Source organism: Saimiri boliviensis, chromosome 16 (assembly GCF_048565385.1).
Source record: "Saimiri boliviensis isolate mSaiBol1 chromosome 16, mSaiBol1.pri, whole genome shotgun sequence".
Lineage (NCBI taxonomy): Eukaryota > Metazoa > Chordata > Mammalia > Primates > Cebidae > Saimiri > Saimiri boliviensis.
The window spans coordinates 63165857-63186621 of NC_133464.1; the positions used below are offsets into that span (position 1 = coordinate 63165857).

A 20765-nucleotide genomic window follows, 5' to 3' on the forward strand; every position below is an offset into this window, starting at 1 on the left:
CCTGCAGGTCTGGTCACAGCCACTGGAGTCCCAGATACTCTTCTAAGAGAAAGGATAGTCTCAGACTATGCAAGTTGATGCAAATCATAAACCAGTGCTGGGGGGTATGTACGGCACAGCCCACTCTGGGAGAATGAGCAGGAGGTAAGACCCTGTCCCAACTGGCTAAGATTCAAGACGGGGCCCCAGGGACGATGGTGAGCCATAGTCCAATCAGGAAGCAATTGTCTAGCACAGAAAGTCTGTGCAAGGATAGACAAGAAACTAATAGTGACAGCTGATGGGAGAGGAAACTGGTAGAACGTGATGGGAGAATTCGTTCAGTTTTACCTTATGCATCTATAATTAATCAACATAATAATTAAGCAGTTAATTAATTACATTTTCAAAATACCAACTGAGAAGATTGAGGTTGCAGCAATAGTCAATGTAAGTCATGGGTGAGTCCCAAGGAAGATGTAAATGAAATGATTCGCTGCAGAATGAATTGGAAGTGAAGAAGCAAGCCAGAATAGTGTTAACAGTGATATGAGGTGAGATAAAGGGTGCTTGGACTAGGATGAGGCACAGGGCATGCAGAAGGATGGATGGACAAGAAGTTTTTGAAAAGAAAAGACAACAGAGTCAGCATTCAACAAAGATCCACTGAATGGCTTCTAAGTCACAGGCAATGTTTGGTACTGGAGCTGCAACAGAAAGAGCTCTGTCCTTGTCCTGCGAGAATAGCAAACACAAGAGACAGAGATTTGGGGGACACAGAAAATCCTCTGTCTTTGAGAGAGTATTTCCAGGACAGTTTATCAACATCCAAACTGCAGAGGTAAAGAGAAGGCAAAGAAAGTAGAAAGAGTAGTTGTAAGTGACTTTCTCCAAACCTGTGAGGCCTAGAGGAAAGAAAAAGATTAATAGTTGACTGCAAAGCAAATAAAGCAGAGAAAACTGGTTTAGTTTTGTAAATGGGGAAAATTTGAGAAGATTAGAAGGGAGAAAAAGAACGAAAAGGCCTGTGAAGAAGAGGAGATTGGAGAACCCAGGAGGAGAAAGTAGGACGAGGAGGGACTGGACACTCACAGGTGAGACACCCAGGGAACGAATGGAGATGAGAAGGATTCAAGTGCCTCCTCTGATCCTGGATGTAAAAGATCAAGAGACCTGAGTAAGAACACTAATATGCTAAAGTAACAATTCAGACTGTATGCTGATGGGCCGACTCTAAATATGTCCCATCTGCTAAGAGCAGAATGGGAGGTTGGCAGTGGGAAGGGAGATATGTGAACGATTCAAACCAGAAACCACAGAGTAGGTGCCCACTACACAGAAATATTTGATCTTTAGTTTTCAGCCCTACTTAGCATATTAACCTGTCCCTGAATTATTGATGCTACCCACAAGTGCTGTTTTTCCTCTTGGATGTGCCTATTTGCTTATGATACTTCTATGGACTGCAAAATCAAATACTCCTCTATAACATATAGCTTGGTGTTTAAGATAGAAAAATTAACTGACTCCTAATAAGATACCAGTTGTCTTTAAATACTTTGCTGCAGACAGAGACACACCAGAGTTTAGACACAGCCTGTCCGCTCCTCAGCCAGGGAGCCGTGAAGAATTTAGCCCAGCTTTCCCATTCTATATACTGGGGGAAACTGAAATAAATGCATGAAGGTGAATTACCCAATGTCATGCAGCTGGCCATTGCAAAATGTTGGTTAAAACTCAGATGTCTATTTCCTATCCAGTGTTTTTTCTTTGTCCTTCTTAGTGGGAACAGAAGTCACCAGTTATGTCACTACCCGCCATGCTTGGGGATCTGCTTGTGTCCTTCCATCAGTGGTTCATTTGCTTTCACCCTGAGTGTAGCTTACTAAAGGGCTGTGGTCTCGGGCCTGGCACACATGGCTGATGCTGGGTAAGAACTGTGGTCAGAGCTGGTCCAAGGGACATGAGATATTCTGGGTACTTGTCTCTGGGACAGGACAGGCATTGTATCCTGGTCAAGCTGAGAGGCAATATGAGTACCCAAAGGTCAGGCATAATACAAGGCCATGGTTAGCTGGTCTACTTCAAATAATGACCTTTCAGGATCCTTTCTGCCATAATTAGAAAGCCTGGGTTCCTTGAATCTCTAGACCAATAGCTGCAAGATATTTGCGGGGGGTAGGGGGTTGACAAATCCTTGGAGGATTTTTGGCAAGACATGTGGCCTCTCCCCAGAAAAATTAACACTAAATTCTACACAGACAGCTTTTCATATAATTTCAAAGGTATTAGAGACTCTTTGAACCTAAGGGCTGGTCAAGCATCATCTAATCAACTTTGACTCTGAACAAATCTTCCCTGTTGAAAAACATCTTGGAGGAGTAGATAGTTCCATGAGACTCTCTCAGACAATATTCTACTTTTTGTTGGGGGGGATGGAGTTTTGCCCTGTCGCCAGGCTGTAGTGCAGTGGCGCAATCTCAGCTCACTGCAAACTCTGCCTTCCAGGTTCACATGATTCTCCTGCCTCAGCCTTCCAAGTAGCTGGGATTACAGGCACCCACCACCACTCACAGTAATTTTTGTATTTTTAGTAGAGACTAGGTTTCACCATGTTGACCAGGATGGTCTCAATCTCTTGACCCTGTGATCCATGCCTCAGCCTCCAAAAGTGCTGGGATTACAGGGGTGAGCCACCATGCCCGGCCATATATTCTGTTTTTTACTTACAACAAGTTTTTTTTTTTCTCCTAAACCCCTGATATTTCCTTTGGGCACAGAAGGAATTACGTGACGCTAATTGTCTTCCACCACGTATGTAGGGGTTAGGGTTAGTTGAGGTGGTGCTGATGAGGAAAGGACATCCATGCTAACCCCAGGCCCATCTTTAACACTTTAAACTCCCCTTTCAGCCTCCATGGCTACACACTACTTGCCTTGATCCCCACCCACCCTCTTCAAATTGCCTCCCATGGCCAGGTTAGATTATTCATGTGTGCTCAGGCCCTTTCCAGTGTTTCCACCATCTGGCTAATGATGGGACACCATATGTCAGCAGCAGGGAATGGCCACCCACCTATGGGTTGGGGCACAGGCCTGCCCTCATGAACAGCATGGCTGCCCAGTGGGTGGCTCAATTCCTAATGACACAAGGCATCCCTTGCATGAGTCTGCTAGTAGGACACTGAGGTTCCTTTTACTCTCGGCTGAGTTTGTGGCAAATGGTGTAAATGTGATTGGGTAACATTTAAGTCATCCATCACCTTCTGTATACCTAGAATTTAGAGTAGCTCAAGTTGTTTCACACGTAGGAATAGATGTTATCTAATTAAACAACTCATTATTCCTTTAAGTTAAAAATCAGGAGGCCAGGGCTTGACTGTTGAGTTGATTGGCTACATTAACCAGATTTTCACTCAGCATCATTCCCAAGGGGCTCCAGATTGCCCAGTGAATTACCGAGGAGGGGAAAGAAATCTGTAAAGCCTGATGTCAGAAAACCACATTAGCTACCTGTAATAGAGGCAGGTGCTTTCTGTTTTCACACTTCGTTAGATGGGAAACTGGTAAGCATGTAGATTACCTTGTGTGGTTGGCTCCAAAGTGTGTAAACATAGGGGTAAGAGTGAGAATGGGAGAACCTTGAATTTCAGATCCCCCAACAGCGAATGGTAGCCTCATAATCTCATATGGGAGTCACACATCTTTCAGGTCCTTGCTACACATTAGGTTACCCTGTTTTTCACTCACCATTTTAAATTAAATGTGCCTTTTTCTGTAAATGGGACTGGATCCAGATGGCTGCATGAGGCAATTTCTGTTTCACTTTATCATACTTAAAAGTCCAAGAGATGGTCTAGGCTTATGGTTTTCTAAAAATGAGGCCAGGCTCTTATTTACTTCTCCTTTCAAACTTCCTTTTATTTAAAAAAAAATAATTTGAATGCGAACGAGAGACATTAAATGCAGGGCTCTTAATAATTGACTCTTCTTTTAGTCATTAACTACTAAATTAAGTAGGCAAACAAATATGTGTTCAGCATTCATTAGCCCACCCCTGCATAACTTCAGGGAGCTAAGGGCAAAACCCAGAGGGCTTTTATATATGGAGGGAAATGGAATGTGTAGCTGCCACATGACCTAGTCCAGTTTGTGAGAATAGTAGACCTGGCATTAACTTAAAATATATTTTTGCAAATTGTAATTTACATGCAAATTTGCTCTTTTTGACCTTGCCCTTGGTATTTGCTTCAAATTAGTAAAATAATAAGCTTTTATAAACTGCATGATTTCATAAGATCACAAAAGTTCAGTAGAATAATGCATGCTGTAGTTATTTCTTAACTACTGTGCTGATTAGAGTTCCTGAAGGCCAAGGTCATTTAAATACTATGTGTAATGGAGGGAGAATTGAACTGGGAATGAGGAAGACACAGCCCTATTTCCAGCAAGGCCACCAGCCAGCTGTGTTACTGTGATTAAGTCCTTTAGTTTCTTTGGAGCTCAATTTTCACATTTGTCAAATGAAGGGAGTGAATAATGTTCGCCTAAAATCTCTTTTTTCTCTGGAATTTTATAACTTTCGAAAATACAGTGTGATCAACAATTGCAGCTTTCTGCTCTACCAAAAGCGTTTTGACAGTACTTCTCACCCAGAGAAAGATATATTTCTAATGTGTCCCCTGCCAAGTCGGAGTAGGAAAAATTACATATGGCCTAAAGCTAACAGTAAAGAATAATCCACAAAACAAATAAGAATCTGTCATACAATCAGATGTGTGAAATACCGCAAGCAAATCCGGCTCTAAAATTCTTAGGTAGGTTACTTGTATATTTCCTATATTCCCCTTCTAATAATACCTTGTTTATATTGCATTAATGAGCAGAGACTTAATTTTGCAGAAAATGAGCAAAAACTTAACAGACGGAAATGAGAAGTGATGAAGGGGTAGCATTGGAAAAGGAATTGAGAGGACTCTCCCAACCATCCATCTGGAGGTTAGCCAAGTGGGTTTAGGGAAAGTACAGAGGGATTGGCGTTTTCCTATTGCTTGATACGCTGTTGCTATGGACACCTAAAGAATCATGATAGTGAAGTAACATTATCATTTATTTGTTTTGTTTCAGTTGTTGTTGTTGTTGTTGTTTGTTTTTGAGATGGAGTCTTGCTCTGTCACCCAGGCTGGAGAGCACTGATGTGATCTCAGCTCACTGTAAACTCTGCCTCCCAGGTTCAAGCGATTCTCCTGCCTCCACCTCTCAAGTAGCTGGAATCACAGGCGCCTGCCACCACAGCTGATTTCTATATTTATAGTGGAGATGGGGTTTCACTATCTTGGCCAGGCTGGTCTCCACCTCAAGTGATCTGCCCACCTCAGCCTCTCAAAGTGCTGGGATTACAGGTGTGAGACACCGTGCCCATGTTCACATTTGTTTCTGATTATATTGACACACACATACAAAATGCATTCTGCTAAAAGATCATTTTAAGGGTAAAATTATGATTCTCATAGAAATATGAAATAAATTGGCTGGGCGCGGTGGCTCAAGCCTGTAATCCCAGCACTTTGGAAGGCCGAGGCGGGTGGATCACGAGGTCAAGAGATCGAGACCATCCTGATCAACATGGTGAAACCCCGTCTCTACTAAAAATACAAAAATTAGCTGGGCATGGTGGCGCGTGCCTGTAATCCCAGCTACTCAGGAGGCTGAGGCAGGAGAATTGCCTGAACCCAGGAGGTGGAGGTTGCGATGAGCCGAGATCGCGCCATTGCACTCCAGCCTGGGTAACAAGAGTGAAACTCCATCTCAAAAAAAAAAAAAAAGAAATATGAAATAAACACATAGGTCTGGGATGGTGGCTCACGCCTGTAATCTCAGCACTTTGGGAAGTTGAGGAGGGTGGATCACCTGAGGTCAAGAGCTTGAGACCAGCCTGGCCAACATGGCAAAACTCCATCTCTACTAAAAATACAAAAATTAGCTAGGTAGGATGGTGGGCATCTGTAATCTCAGCTATTCTGGAGGCTGAGCAACAAGAATAGCTTGAACCTGGGAGGCAGAGGTTGCAGTGAGCCAAGATTGCACCACTGCACTCCAGCCTGGGCAACAGATTGAGACTCTGTTTCAAAAAAAAAAAAAAAAAAAAAAAGAGGAAAAAATATTAAATAAACTTCTGTCAAGGAATTTATTTAACTCATTACTTAATGAGTGAAGTTGGTAAGATATTTTAGTCCATTCGAAGGAAAATTCAAATTCACATACACATGTATAGGCAGATAAGGAATGCTGACATGAATTCACAAATAGATACAAAAATCAGTCTATCTACAGGGCAATAATCAATTATCCTTCACCAGATACAAATAATTTGCAGTTCTATGGACAAGAATCATTTGCGTTATTATTAGTTGTCTACCATTTAAAGAGTTGTAAAATAGCTCAAGAAAATGAAAGGGGGAGATAACTCAGAAGGGTACACCAGACACGACCCTCAGCAATCCTTTCCTTTCCATTCAAAGTTTTTCACAATTTTTCCTGACAATTCACCTTAAGGGAATGTAATATGGTGGAGAGGAAGAAATTCAGGATATGGCAACAGGCAGCCCTGGGTTTGAACTTTGTCATCTGAAGCTCTCTATCTCTGTCTCTCTCTCTATATATATATATACACACACTTATCTGTATATGTCTAAATATAGATATATATATTCTCTCTATATACACACACAAACACACATTTATTTATTTATTTATTTATTTATTTATCTATTTTTGGAGACTGAGTCTCATCCTATCACCCAGGCTGGAGTGCAGCGGCACCATCTCAGCTCGCTGCAACCTCCGCCTCCTGGGTTCAAGCAATTCTCGTGCCTCAGCCTTCCAAGAGCTGGGAATTACAGGTACCCACCACCACACCTGGCTAATTTTTGCATTTTTAGTAGAGACAGGGTTTCACTATGTTGGCCAGGCTGGTCATGAACCCCCGACCTCACGTGATCCATCCATCTTGGCCTACCAAAGTGCTGGAATTACAGGTGTGAGCCACTGCACCCAGCCTCAAGCAATATATTAATGTTTGACTTTTCTGAGTCTATTTCCTTATATGTAAAATGAGGATGATAATATCCACCTTCCAGGTTGTCATGAAAGTTAAATAAGATAAACATATAAAGGAACGTTAAATGTTTGGCATAGTTCTGCATAAGTGGCACTGTTTATTTGCAGTAATAATTACACGGAAAAGTCCAGAGCATACCTAAGAGTAATGTAGCTTTACTTTTGAAGAAATATGTCTTTCTGTGATCCAAGTACAGTTAGTACAGAGAAAAGCACTTTATAATTTATAAAACCTTGTGTTAAAAAAAAAAAAAAAGTAATTCATTGCTGGTGGGAATGCAAAATAGTACAGCCACTTTGGAAGACAATTTGGCAGTTATGCAAAACTAAACATACTCCCGCCATATGATTCTGCAATCGCACTACTTGGTATTTACCCAAATGAGTTGAAACTATGTCCACAGAAAAACCTACACACAAATGTTTATAGCAGCTTTATTCACAATTGCTAAAATCAGGAAGTAACTAAGATGTCCTTCACAAGGTGGATGGATAAAACAACTGTGTTCAGACAGTGAAATATTATTCAGCTATATAAAGAAATGAGCTATTAAGCCACAGAAAGACATGGAGGAATTTTAAACACTCATTGCAAAGTGAAAGAAACCAATCTGGCCGGGCGCGGTGGCTCAAGCCTGTAATCCTAGCACTTTGGGAGGCCGAGGTGGGTGGATCACGAGGTCGAGAGATCGAGACCATCCTGGTCAACATGGTGAAACCCCGTCTTTACTAAAAATACAAAAAATTAGCTGGGCATGGCAGCGCGTGCCTGTAATCCCAGCTACTCAGGAGGCTGAGGCAGGAGAATTGCCTGAACCCAGGAGGCGGAGGTTGCGGTGAGCCGAGATCGCGCCATTGCACTCCAGCCTGGGTAACAAGAGCGAAACTCCGTCTCAAAAAAAAAAAAAAGAAAAAAGAAAACAATCTGAAATGGCTACATACTGTATAATACCAACTAGAAAATGCGAAACTAGGGCTGGGTGTGGTGGTTTATGACTATAATCCCAGCACTTTGGGAGGCTGAGGCAGGCAGATCACAAGGTCAAGAGATCAAGACCATCCTGGCCAATAGGGTGAAACCCCATCTCTACTGAAAATACAAAAATTAGCTGGGTGTGGTGGCAGGCACCCATAGTCCCAGCTTCTTGGGAGGCTGAGGCAGAAGAATTGCTTGATCCTGGGAGGCAGAGGTTGCAGTGAGCCAAGATCACACCACTGCACTCCCGCCTGGCGACAGAGCAAGACTCCGTCTCAAAAATAAATAAATAAAAAGAAAAACTATGGAAACAGTGAAGATCAGTGGTTGCCAGAGGTTTGGGGGAGGAAAGGAGGAATTGGTGGAATGTGGGGGATTTTTAGAGCAGTGAAATTATTCTGTATAATACTACAATTGTGGATACATGTCTTTACACATTTGTCAAAACCCATAGAATGTACAGGACCAAGAATGAAACTTCATGTAAACTATAGACTTTAATATATCTGTATTGGCTTATCAATTATAACAAATGTACTACACCAATGCAAGATGTTAATAATAGCGGAAATTAGGAGTTGGGGGGTGAAGGGGTATACAGGAATTCTTTGTGCCCTCCACTCAATTTTTCTGTAAATCTAAAACTTTAAAAAAAAAAAAAAAAAAGTGGCCAGGCGTGGTGGCTTATACCTGTAATCCCAGCACTTTGGGAGGCCAAGGTGGGCAGATCACCTGAAGTCGGGAGTTCGAGACCAGCCTAATCAACATGGAGAAACTCTGTCCCTACTAAAAATACAAAATTTAGCCAGGTGTGGTGGTGCATGCCTGTAATCCCAGCGACTCGGGAGGCTGAGGCAGGAAAATCACTTAAACCCTGGAGGCAGAGGTTGTGGTGAGCCAAGAGCACACCATCGCACTCCAGCCTGGGCAACAAGAACAAAACTTTGTCTTAAAAAAAAAAAAAAAGGAGTAAATTAATTTTTTAAAAATTAATTATTTCCGTTACTGGCTGTATGATCTAAAGCAAGATCTTTAAGTTCTCTAAACCTTAATTTTCTTATCTACAAAATAGACATATATGCAGTGTTGAGACTTGGGGAAAAAAAAACAAAAACAAATGAAGGCCTCAGAAACAAAAGTTGTTCTCTGACCTCTCCTACCCCCTGTCTCTCAGTCCCATTCTCCCCTGCGCCATAGAAACTCAGATCCCATTTCCCCAAAGCAGGTCAGAGAAACCAGAAATCCCTCTTTCTCAAAGCAGCCATAAAACCTCAAAATATTACTCAAACTTTCCCTCTGCCTTTCTGTGAAAAAACTGGCCATAAAGAAATATGTGGGCCTAGCATGGTGTCTCATACCTGTAACCCCATCACTTTCAGAGACTGAGGCAGGCAGATGACATGAGACCAGGAGTTCGAGACCACCCTGGCCAATGTGGCTAAACCCTGTCTCTACTAAAAATACAAAAACTTAGTCAAGCATGGTGGTGTACACTTGTAGTTTCAGCTACCTGGGAGGCTGGGGCACGAGAATTGCTTGTACCAGGGAGACAGAGGTTGCAGTGAGCCAAGATTGTGTCACTGCACTCCATCCTGGGTGACAGAGCGAGATTCCATCTCAAAAAGAAACATTTGACCTCCTTTATTTTAACAGTAGGTCATAAGACTCCCACTCCAAAGAGGGTCCTGCTCCACACCCAGAAGGAAGGAATGCCACTCACAGAGGCCAAGAAGAATCCAGATAGACAGGCCCTGCTGTCTATTTCCCCACTCAGTCTATTAGTATTAGAACATACCCTTTTTACCCAGTCATATTTCCACCCAGCTGTCTATACTTTGTTAAACCTAAGCATGAAAAATGAACAGCTTCCCCTGAATCTTTGGATCTTCATTCTGAAGGCTGTTACATACGTTAGTAAATGTACATGCCTTTTCTCCTGTTAATCTGCCTTTTTTTTTTTTTGAGACAGAATGTCACTCTTTCACCTAGGTTGGAGTGCAGTGGCACGATCTCGGCTCACGGCAACCTCTGCCTCCCAGGTTCAAGTGATTCTCCTACCTCAGCTCCCAGACTAGCTGGGATTACAGGTGCACACCACCACACCTGGCTAACTTTTGTATTATTATTTTTTAAATGTATTCAACTTTTTAACAACTGGTACAATAACATCACAAAAGTATAACACTAGGTTGAAACCCTAAGGAAAACTTGAAATTGTTAATCTTTTGATCTTTTTGGAGGCCAGTACACAAATAAATTATTTCTTCTTCTTCCTTCTTCTCCTTCTCCTTCTTCTTTGATGGAATCTCGATCCGTCACTCAGGCTGGAGTGCAGTAGCACCATCTCAGCTCACTGCAACCTCTGTGTCCCGAGTTCAAGTGATTCTCCTGCCTCAGCTGAAATTACAGGCGTGGTTCATCACACCTGGCTAATTTTCATATTTTTAGTAGAGCTGGGGTTTCACCATACTGGCCAGGCAGGTCTCAAACTCCTGACCCGCCTTGGCCTCCCAAAGTGCTGGGATTACAGGCATGAGCCACCACACCCAGCCTAATCTGCCTCTTGTCACTGAGTTTCAGCAAACCTTCAGAGGGCAAAGGACAAGTTTTTCCTCAGCTCCTAAGCAGGATCTTCCCTGACAGCATTGTGGGAAGGAGGGCTCTAGCTCAGGGCCTGGCAGCACTGATATTCAGCAGGTGTACCCAATACATCTGTTCAAATGTGGAATACTTCCATGTCAGTTAGTAAATAGCCACCCGGAACCTATTCTCCACACAAACATTTATCCCCTCTGCCCAACCCCTCCCCCTAGATTCCTCCTGCTTCCTCAGGGCTCAGCAACTAAAGGGTTAGCCCTGGCCCAGTAGAGGACTTCAGCTGTCCCATTGGATCTAAGGCTGGAGACAATTCTGATTGGCCAGTGCCCAAGCCATATTGTTTGTGAAATGTTTGTAATATCATCCCCATACCAATGAAGAGTAAGCCCTTGAGGAGCATTAGTTATTGTTACTAGCATAGCTTTCTATTCTTTAGATTTTATGCTTTAAGTACAGTGTTGCTTTTATCAAAAATGTCAATAGCATATGGCTATACGTATGTTTTTAAGGAAATTTTTTAACTATGGAAAAACTCTCTACCCAGAGTGGAAGTTTTTTATGCCAGGTTGAGATCTGGACTCAAAATGTATGCTGCAGAAATTTAACTGCAGGAGAATGAAAAGCAAGGCAGTCAACTGATGTAATCATGTTACATCATTGTTTCATCCTTAACGTAACATTAAAGTATTATTAGGCAATCACTGGAAATGTGAATCCTGATGATACACTTATGTAAGTGAACAGCACCGTGTCTAATTTGGATGCCTGTTGTTGTTAAATGGAAATCGGATGCTGCCTTCACCAAGAAATTACTAAAGAGACTGATTAGAGCTTGTGACTTCCAAGAAAAAAAAAGAGGTGAGCCATTATCAGGGAAATTTGACGCTCTAAACTAGATTATCTGAGAGTTGGGGAACAGGGTTTCTTTTCTGAATAACAGTTCATTGAGGCCATGTTTTTGAGTTGTCCAGTGCCTTAACTGTCCCTTTCCCATTGCCTATGCTGACTCCAGGAAGGAGTGTGGGCAAGTGAGCACTGGATGATAATGTCAACAGAACAGCGCGATCATCTTACATGGCTACCTATGCCAGCATTACAGGTATCAAAGTTCCCCCCTCACTCCTAGAAACCAGTAAGAAGAGACTTTTTTGGTTAGATCAGCAGAGAGTAATCTACCATGTAGCTCAATCCAACTGAATCAGCTCCCCCATCCTAGAGAAGAGCTCTAGAATTCCCCGACTGAGAGAAATTTCACAACGTAGCTCACCCAGGAGCCCCATTTAGATGCACCTGGTTATATGTCCTGTTCTCACTGTTCCCATATAGCCAATGCCAAGAAGTGTCATCTCCAACTCACACATGTGTACCACATCTGTCAGACAGAAAAGTGTAGCTTCCATTCACTCGTGTTCTTAAACCTGCTTTCAGAAACCCACCGGCTGGCTACCGACACACATTCCTGAATAGAAGTCTGTCCTCCAGGATACTGTTTAAGTTTGTTTTGCATATCTATCTTGAATTGCAAGCTTGTCTATCCTTTTCTAATATGCCTGTGAATAGGCCACTGTGGAAAAGGACTTGGTTCTGATATCATTCTTTTTGGGAGGTGAAGGCAGGCAGATCACCTGAGGTAGGAGTTCGAGACTGGCCTGATGAACATGGTGAAACCCTGTCTCTACTAAAAATAAAAAAATTAGCCAGGTGTGGTAGCAGGCACCTGTAACCCCAGCTACTCTGGAGGCTGAGGCAGGAGAATTGCTTGAATCCAGGAGGCAGAGGTTGCAGTGAGCCGAGATCATGCCATTGCACTCCAGCCTGGGCAACAAAAGCCAAACTCCCTCAAAAAGAAGGAAGGGAGGAAGGGAGGAAGGGAGGGAAGGAGGGAGGGAGGGAGGGAGGGAGGGAGGAAGGAAGGGAGGGAGAAAAGGAGGGAGGGAGGAAGGGAGGGAGAGAAAGAACTAGAAAGAAAGAGAGAGGAAGGAAGGAAGGAAAGAGAGAAGAAAAGGAGGGAGGGAGGAAGGCAGGGAAGGGAAGGAAGGCGGCTACAGAGAGATAATAACTAAATATAGTTTGTCACCCTTGATTAGATTCTGATTTGAGGAGAAAAAGAGGAATAAATGACACTCTAAAAACAATGAAGAAATGTAAATACAGAATAAATATTAGATAGCTACTGTGAGTTTACTTAATCTCATTATTACAGTTATGCAGGAAAATGTACTTATTTTGAGGAGAGGCATATTGAAGTATTTCGTGGTAAAGTGTAATGCTGTCTGCAACTCAGTTTCATATGATTCAGCAACGATGCAGAAAAGCACAACGAAAGTATTTTATACATATGATATTTATGTATATCATTATATATAGTGAATATATGTGTATACATAGGTACATATAATCATGCATGCCAAAACACATATACATGAATAGGCAACTATGAACAATTGTTGTGGTGGATATATTGGTGTTCATTGTATTATTTTTTCCAACTTTTCTGTTTGTTTAAAAACTTTTCATAGCTTCGTGTACTGGCTCATGCCTGTAATCCTAACACTTTGGGAGGCCAAGGTGAGTGGATCACCTGAGGTCAAGAGTTCTAAACCAGCCTGTCAAACATGGTAAAACTCTGTCTCTACTAAATAGGCACACATACAAAAAAAAAATTAGCTGGGCGTGGTAGTGAGGGAAGGTGTTCTCTTTCTGGGTCCACAAGGGGGTATAGTTTTAAGGGCAAGAAGTTCCCAGCCCCGTGTCCCCCACTCCCATCTCTCTCCATCAGGGACATTTAAGAGTGTCTGTTTTGATTTTCCCGGGCACGAGGAGAACCAAAAATCAATCACTCCAGCGGAAGTTCTAAGGAACTCCTTTCATTGGCCAGGGGTCTTGGAGAAGGTGGGGGTGCCTCCCAGGTTAAAAGTCCCCTTCTTCCTCACTCCTTTGGACTCCATGTTTGAGTTCCCTTCCCCGAACACTCCCTTCATGGAAGCCATCTTTCTCTCTCCCGGATTTTATAAATTGGCCTGTGTAAATTGGACTTTTGCTGGGGAATATAGGTACCCATCTCCTGAGCCTCACTGGCCTCGTCGGGGCTCATTGGTACGATTACTACGGAACCCGTTTAATGATTCCCGCCTCCTGGGTTCAGGCAATCCTCCTGCCTCAGCCTCCCGAGTAGTGGGGACTACAGGCGTGTGCCACCATGTCCAGCTAATTTTTGTATTTTTAGTAGAGATGGGGTTTCACCTTGTTGATCAGGATGGTCTCAATCTCTTGACCTCGTGATCCACCCGCCTCGGCCTCCCAAAGTGCTGGGATTATATGCCGGAGCCACCGCGCCCGGCCAATATTTTCATTTTTTGAAAAGGACAACGATGAGTTGAAACGTTTAAGGACCTATCAGTAGAGATGGTAAGAAGACAGTGCAGAAGAGGGCAGGGCTGAGACTCTGGGGAGAGAGAGCACGCTCCTGCAGGCCTCCTGCTGTCTGCGGGGCACCGGGAGCCCTGAGGCCCCGCTCCTGCCTGACCACCTGCCTGCTGGCTCCTCACCATCTGGCTTCTGCAGCTTCTTCAGCTCCCAATGCCCCCCAGAGTGAAGGCTGATCGTCCACACCCACCTGGCCTCGGTGACGTCAGCAGCGTTTCCCCTGCACACCCTCTCCAGCTACACGTAGACGGAGCAGTTGACCCTGCTCCACTCAGAGTCACAGACGGCCAGGAAGTTGGGGCACAAGCGGCCCATCGTGTACTAGGCCAGGTCCGTCAAAGACTGGCTCAAGGCCACCTCGAACAGGAAGGTCCCCAGCACCTCGTACACGGCAGCCACGTAGTTGTTGAAGTCAGAGTGGGAATAGAGCCAGTCCGTGTGCACCAGGTAGGTTTCTCTGGCCGAGACCTGGGCATGGGGCAGCCGCAGTGACCAGCGTGGGTCCGGGTCAGCCTGTGGGCCCTCACTGGGCCTCAGTCCTCCCCACGGGCCTCCCCAAGGCTGCTGCAGAGCTGGGGACTCTAAAGAGACCCTAGACGGACTTGGTGGCTCACACCTGTAATCCCAGCACTGTGGGAGGCTGAGGTGGGTGGATCACCTGAGGTCGGGAGTTCAAGACCAGCCTGACCAACATGGTGAAATCTGTCTCTACTAAAAATACAAAACTAGCCGGGTGTGATTGGTGCATGACTGTAGTCCCAGCTACTGGGGAGACTGAGGCAAGAGAATCACTTGAACCCAGGAGGCGGAGGTTTCAGTGAGCAGAGACCCTGCCATTGCACTCCAGCCTGGGCAACAAGAGCGAAACTTCGTCTCAAAAAACAAAAGGGGGTTCCTATTACCCACAAGTACCACTCGGGGCAAGGCTGTGTCCCCCAGCCCCCCACAGACCTCCAGGCCACCCCCATCAGGAACCCAGGGTAAGGCTGTACCCCATCCCGCCCCCCTCCCTGTCCCCCTGAACCCCTCCTGTCTTACAAGGATGACGGTGGCCGTGCTGCTGACCCCGGCCATGAGCCCATGGGTGATGGTGTCTGGACGGTAGGGGTATTGGATGGAGTCATCCTCGAAGTAAAATCTTCACTTATACGGGGCGTTCACCAGTGACAGGACAGGGAAGGGTAGGGAGGCTGGAGGGGCAGAAGGGCCTGGGAGCTGCGATGTTCTCCAACCAGCTGGGCCATGGGGCCCCCACAACTGCCCTGCCTCGAGGCCTCCCACCGACAGCAAGGAAGAGCTTTTCTCACAGCACGTGGGAGGCCCAAGCGACACCCCTTTCCCATCGTCCTCAGATGAGCATGAACTCCCCAGGCCCTCTCCCCCTCATACCCTCCACTCTGCTCCTTTTTTTTTTTTTTTTTTTTTTTTTTTTTTTTTTTGAGACGGAGTTTCGCTCTTGTTACCCAGGCTGGAGTGCAATGGCGCGATCTCGGCTCACCGCAACCTCCGCCTCCTGGGTTCAGGCAATTCTCCTGCCTCAGCCTCCTGAGTAGCTGGGATTACAGGCATGCGCCACCATGCCCAGCTAATTTTTTGTGTGTTTAGTAGAGACGGGGTTTCACTATGTTGACCAGATGGTCTCGATCTCTTGACCTTGTAATCCACCCGCCTCGGCCTCCCAAAGTGCTGGGATTACAGGCTTGAGCCACAGCACCCGACCCCACTCTGCTCCTTGAACAAACCGGGCAAACACTCACCTCAGGGCCTTTGCACAGGCACTTCTCTCTGCCCAAAATATCGTATTTTTATTTTTAAAAGTAGAGACAGGGGTCTCATGCTGACCAGGCCGGTCACAAACTCTTGGGCTGGAGCGACCCCCCCAGCTTCAGCCTCCCAAAGTGCCAAGATTACAGGTGTGAGACAAGGTGCTGGGCACCAAAGTGACTCTCACTTCCGCTCAGTTTCATCTCCCCTCCCGGCTGTCCACACTGGCATCCCTCTCACAAAAGGAAAGATCTGTTTGGCTGTGCGTGGTGGCGTGTGCCTGTAATCCAGCTACTCGGGAGGCTGAGGCAGGAGAATCGCTTGAAACCAGAAAATGGAAGTTACAGTGAGCCGGGATCGCGCCATTGCACTGCAGCCTGGCAACAGGGTGAGACTCTGTCTCAATTTATAAAAAGAAAATAAATAAATAAATAAATAAATAAATAAAAATAAAAGGGAAGATCTGTTCTTTTTTCCTCTTGTCCCATTTGGAATTAGGCAGTTGCCTGAAGGACACTGGACTTAATCTCCCCCCCTCCACCCACCAGCACCAGGAGGGGCCTATTGTATTCAGGACAGAGACCCTGGAAGCAGCTCAGAGCCTGGTCAGGGCAGATGTTTAACAAACATCTGTTAAAACAGGCAGGACTTAATTCAACCTAAGCTGGCCAGAGAAGTCAGGAGAGGACGAAAGCAGGGGCACAGCGGAGGTGCCTTCATGCTCACCCCTTCCCCCTCACTGACCCTCATGCCAGGACACATGCCAGCCACACGGTGACTCAGGGATCAAAGGCACATTCTCCTCAATTCCACACTTACAGAAGGTATCACAAGACACTGGGGCTCCCAGGGCCCTGCTGAGCCGAGGGTGGCCAGGGAAGCCAGAGTCAGCTACAGAGGGCAGGGGCGGGGGCAGCTCCCTGTTCCATGCACAGGGAAAGCAAGGGGTGTCTGCACCCGAGAGAAAAGAAGGCAGGGCGTCTTTGGCCCAGCAGGGCAAGGACAAAAAAACGTGGCTCTTCTGAATTCTGAGAGTCTGAGAAGGGGCAGGAAGCCTCACACTCCTCTCTGAATGCCAGCTGCAAGGGTCCTAGGACACAGCACGCCTTCCATGCTGGCTGAGTGTGGGGAAATAAAGCAGTGAAGACAGCAGAGGTCTGCCTCAAAGGGCAGAAAAGGCAGAGGGACTGCAGAACAGAACGGGCAGGGCAGGGGCCCAGAGCCGGGACGGTGCCTGGAGGGAGAGGTGAGCGCTGGGGCAGAGGGGGCTGGGGTGCAGGGGCGGCTGGAGCAGCTGTGAGTGAGGGCAGAGACCAGGGAGGAGGCTTTTGCAATTGCCGCGCGGTGGAAGGTCAGGGTCACTGGACTCCAGTCCCTCCCGGCGTCTCTCAGCAGGCGGAGGCTCACACCGGTTGGCCTCCGTTTCCGACCTCCCTGCCCCAGTAACTCCAGCTAGAGACTCAGACACTCCCATGACTACCGGCCCCGGGCTTCCCTCTGCCTGGAAAGCTCGCCCTGGGGTCCCCGGAACAGGCACCTTCTCTTCATTTGACCCCCGGGGGCCTTCCGGCCCTCACGTTGCCCCCACAGCCCCATCTGGAACCTGTGGACAGCACTGTGACGGGCCGGAGCTCCCAGATGGAGGTGCCCTTGGCCTGGCCGCCACCCCTGGCACGCAGCAGCCACACCCAACCCCACCCCGGCGGCACCTCGCGGCTCTGTGGCCTCCAGCAGGCGACTCCGAGCCGCTGCCCCTCCCTCACAGGTCGTTTAAGGGAACTGTTTCGGTTATCTGCATGCTGCTGAGCGCCTGGCAGCCAGAAAGTGCCACACACATGTTTAAGTAACTGACAGCACAGCTGCTGAGGACATGGCACCCAGGGCTGGCAGACACCCATGGGGACCTCGTGCTGTCCCCTGCCGCCCCCCAACGAGAGTCTACTTCGGAGGTCAGAGGGCTTGGCCAGAGAACCAGGAAACATGCTGGGGAGGGGTGCACCCCCGCCCCCCGCGGTGACAGAACTGCGGGGTGGCGGGGGGCCATTGTCCCTTCCGCCATAGAGCAAACACTTGGCCTTCGTTCCTGGGACCCTGCTTCCCCCATCCGGCCCGAAAACTCCCAGGACAGGTTTGGGTCTCCCGAGGCCCCAAAGCCTGGGACCCAGCTTTTCTTTCCAAGTGTCTCCCCTGCCCGAGGCGCAGGGGTTCGAATCCCACCGACGCGCAGGGCCTATGCCTATCTAATTATTATTATTATTTTTTGAGACAGAGTTTCCTTCTCGTTGTCCATGCTGGAGTGCAATCTCGGCTTACTGCAACGTCTGCTTCCCAGGTTGAAGCAATTCTCCTGCCTCAGCCTCCCAAGTAGCTGAGATTACAGGCACATGCTTGTCTAATTTTGTATTTTAGTAGAGGTGGGGTTTCTGCATTTTGGTCAGGCTGGTCTTGAACTCCTGACCTCAGGCGATCCATTCAACTCGGCCTCCCAAAGTGCTGAGATTACAGGAATGAGCCACCACACTGGGTTTTGTTTTTTTGTTTGTTTGTTTGTTTGTTTGTTTTTTGAGATGGAGTCTTGCTCTGTCTCCCAGGCTGGAGTGCAGTGGGATGATCTCTGCTCACTACAACCTCCACCTCCCAGGTTTAAGCAATTCTCCTGCCTCAGCTTCCCAAGTAGCTGAGATTGTAGGCACATGCCACCACGCTGGGCTAATTTTTGTAGTTTTAGTGGAGTCCAGGTTTCACCATGTTGGCCAGGCTGGTCTTGAACTCCTGACCTCAGGTGATCCACCTGCCTCAGCCTCCCAAAGTGCTGGGATTACAGGCATGAGCCACCTCACCTGTCCACTATGCCTATCTCATTGTATTTCTAAAAGGAGAGGGAAAAGAAATAATTGCATTTCCATCCTCACAGTAACTCCATAAAGGAGATAATATCATTTACCTTTTACAAATGTGAAACAAAAGCTCCAGCTTTTTTTTTTCTGAGACAGTGTCTCACTTTGAAGCCCAAGCTTGAGTGCAGTGGCATGACCTTGGCTCACTGCAGTCTTGACCTCCGGGACTCAAGTGATCCTCCCACTTTAGCCTCCTGAGTAGCTGGGACTAAAGGGGGACACTGCCACACCTGGAAAAATTTTTGAAATTTTTTATAGAGATGGGGTCTTGCTATGTTGCCAAGGCTGCTCTCAAACTCCTGGGCTCAAGCAATCCTCCCATATCGACCTCCCAAGGTGCTAGGATTACAGGCATGGTCGCTCCAGCTTTTTTTTTTTTTTTTTTTCCCAAGGCCACATTAAGTTGTTAGCGGCTGAGTCAAAAGAGTCCTGGGGTCTGCTGACTCCTACTTCAGTGTTTCTTCAGCTAGACTACAGCCACTGTCATTCCTGGAAGTTGTCTGACAGTGGACTGAGATGGATTATTTGGGTGTGTAGCACAAACAGAGGAACATCTCTTAGGAGACTGAACCCTGAAGTTCTGATGGGGCCAGCATATATTCTGGGGAAAGGTTCCATAACTCCCATCCTGACCAGTAAATAGGAATTAGGTACCAGGCGTGGTGGCTCATGCCTGGAATCCCAGCACTTTGGGAGGCTGAGCTGGGTGGATCACTAGGTCAGTTCAAGACCAGCCTGGCCAATATGGTGAAACCCCATCTTTACTAAAAGTACAAAAATTAGCTGGGCGTGGTGGCGGGTGCCTGTAATTCCAGCTACTTAGGAGGCTGAGGCAGTAGAATCGCTTGAACCCAGGTGGTGGAGATTGCAGCGAGCCGAGATTGCACCACTGCACTCCAGCCTGGGTGACAAAACAACACTCAGTCTATAAAAAGAAAATGCTGGGCATTGTCCTCACTTCTTTTTTCTTTTTTCTTAACTGGTCTATCTATCATTTCCTCATCCCAGTTATAGTCTCCTTCTTCCCCTGAATCTTTCTCCTCATAATCAGTTTGAAATGGCTCTAATGCTGAATGCACCATTGCCCAAACTGACCACACTAGGATTGGAATATCCTCAGCTCATTCTTTATATGTCTTTTTTAAAGTGCTTTTTGTTTGTCACATTGTTACCTTGGCATTCTCCGAGCATGCCTACATGTCCGTGGTGCTGATCAGGTTTGTTCTTGGGAGTTTTTAATCTGTCATTCCTCCCCTGTATGCTCAGGTGTTCCTTCACTGAAATCCTCAAGCCCCACGTTGGGCACCCGAATGCATAAAGCCAGCCCTGACACCCCATCTGTGGGTACCCGGAGTTCGGTGGTGAAAAAGGAATGAGAAAAAGACAGGTTAAGGATGCATACAGTGGTACTGGGGAGACTTACACCAAGATGGCCAAATAGGAACAACTCCCGAGCACAGCTACCAGCAAGAGTAATACAGAAAGTGAGTGATCTCTGCATTTCCTACCGAGATATCAGGTTCATATCAACAGGACTCGTTGAACAGTGGGTGTAGCCCAAGGAAAGCAAACCAAGGCAGGATGGGGCGCTGCCTTACCCGGGAAGTGCAATGGGCTAGAGGGCCCTCCCTTCTACCCAACAGAGGCCATCAGGGATGTTTCCGGCCACTCCGGAGCTCTGGTTCAAATACTGTGCCTCTCCTGTGGTCTCTGTTGCCCACAGACCAGGGGATTCCCACCTGCTGACAGTCGCTGCAGGACAAATCTGGACAGCTGTTTCAGCTGGCACCACAAGTGCCCAGCACAAATTTCAGCGGCCATTTTGACTGGCACCTGGAACACCTGCAAGACTGAGTTGTCCATAGCCCTGAAAGAAAGGGGGCTCAAGGCAGACAGCCAGGTGCTCTGGCTCCATGGCTCCCACCCTCACGGAGACCAGCAAACTGAATCCCACTGGCTTGGGATTTTCAAAGCCAGCACAGCAGATTGAGCTGGACCCTGGACGG

The 20765-nt window shown here is 46.6% G+C and overlaps 1 pseudogene; it reads right to left on the minus strand.

The window, feature by feature from the left end:
- Nucleotides 1-624: 624 nt before the first annotated feature.
- LOC101048505 (uncharacterized) lies at nt 625-15222 on the minus strand (annotated as a pseudogene).
- Between the last annotated feature and the right edge of the window lie 5543 nt (nt 15223-20765).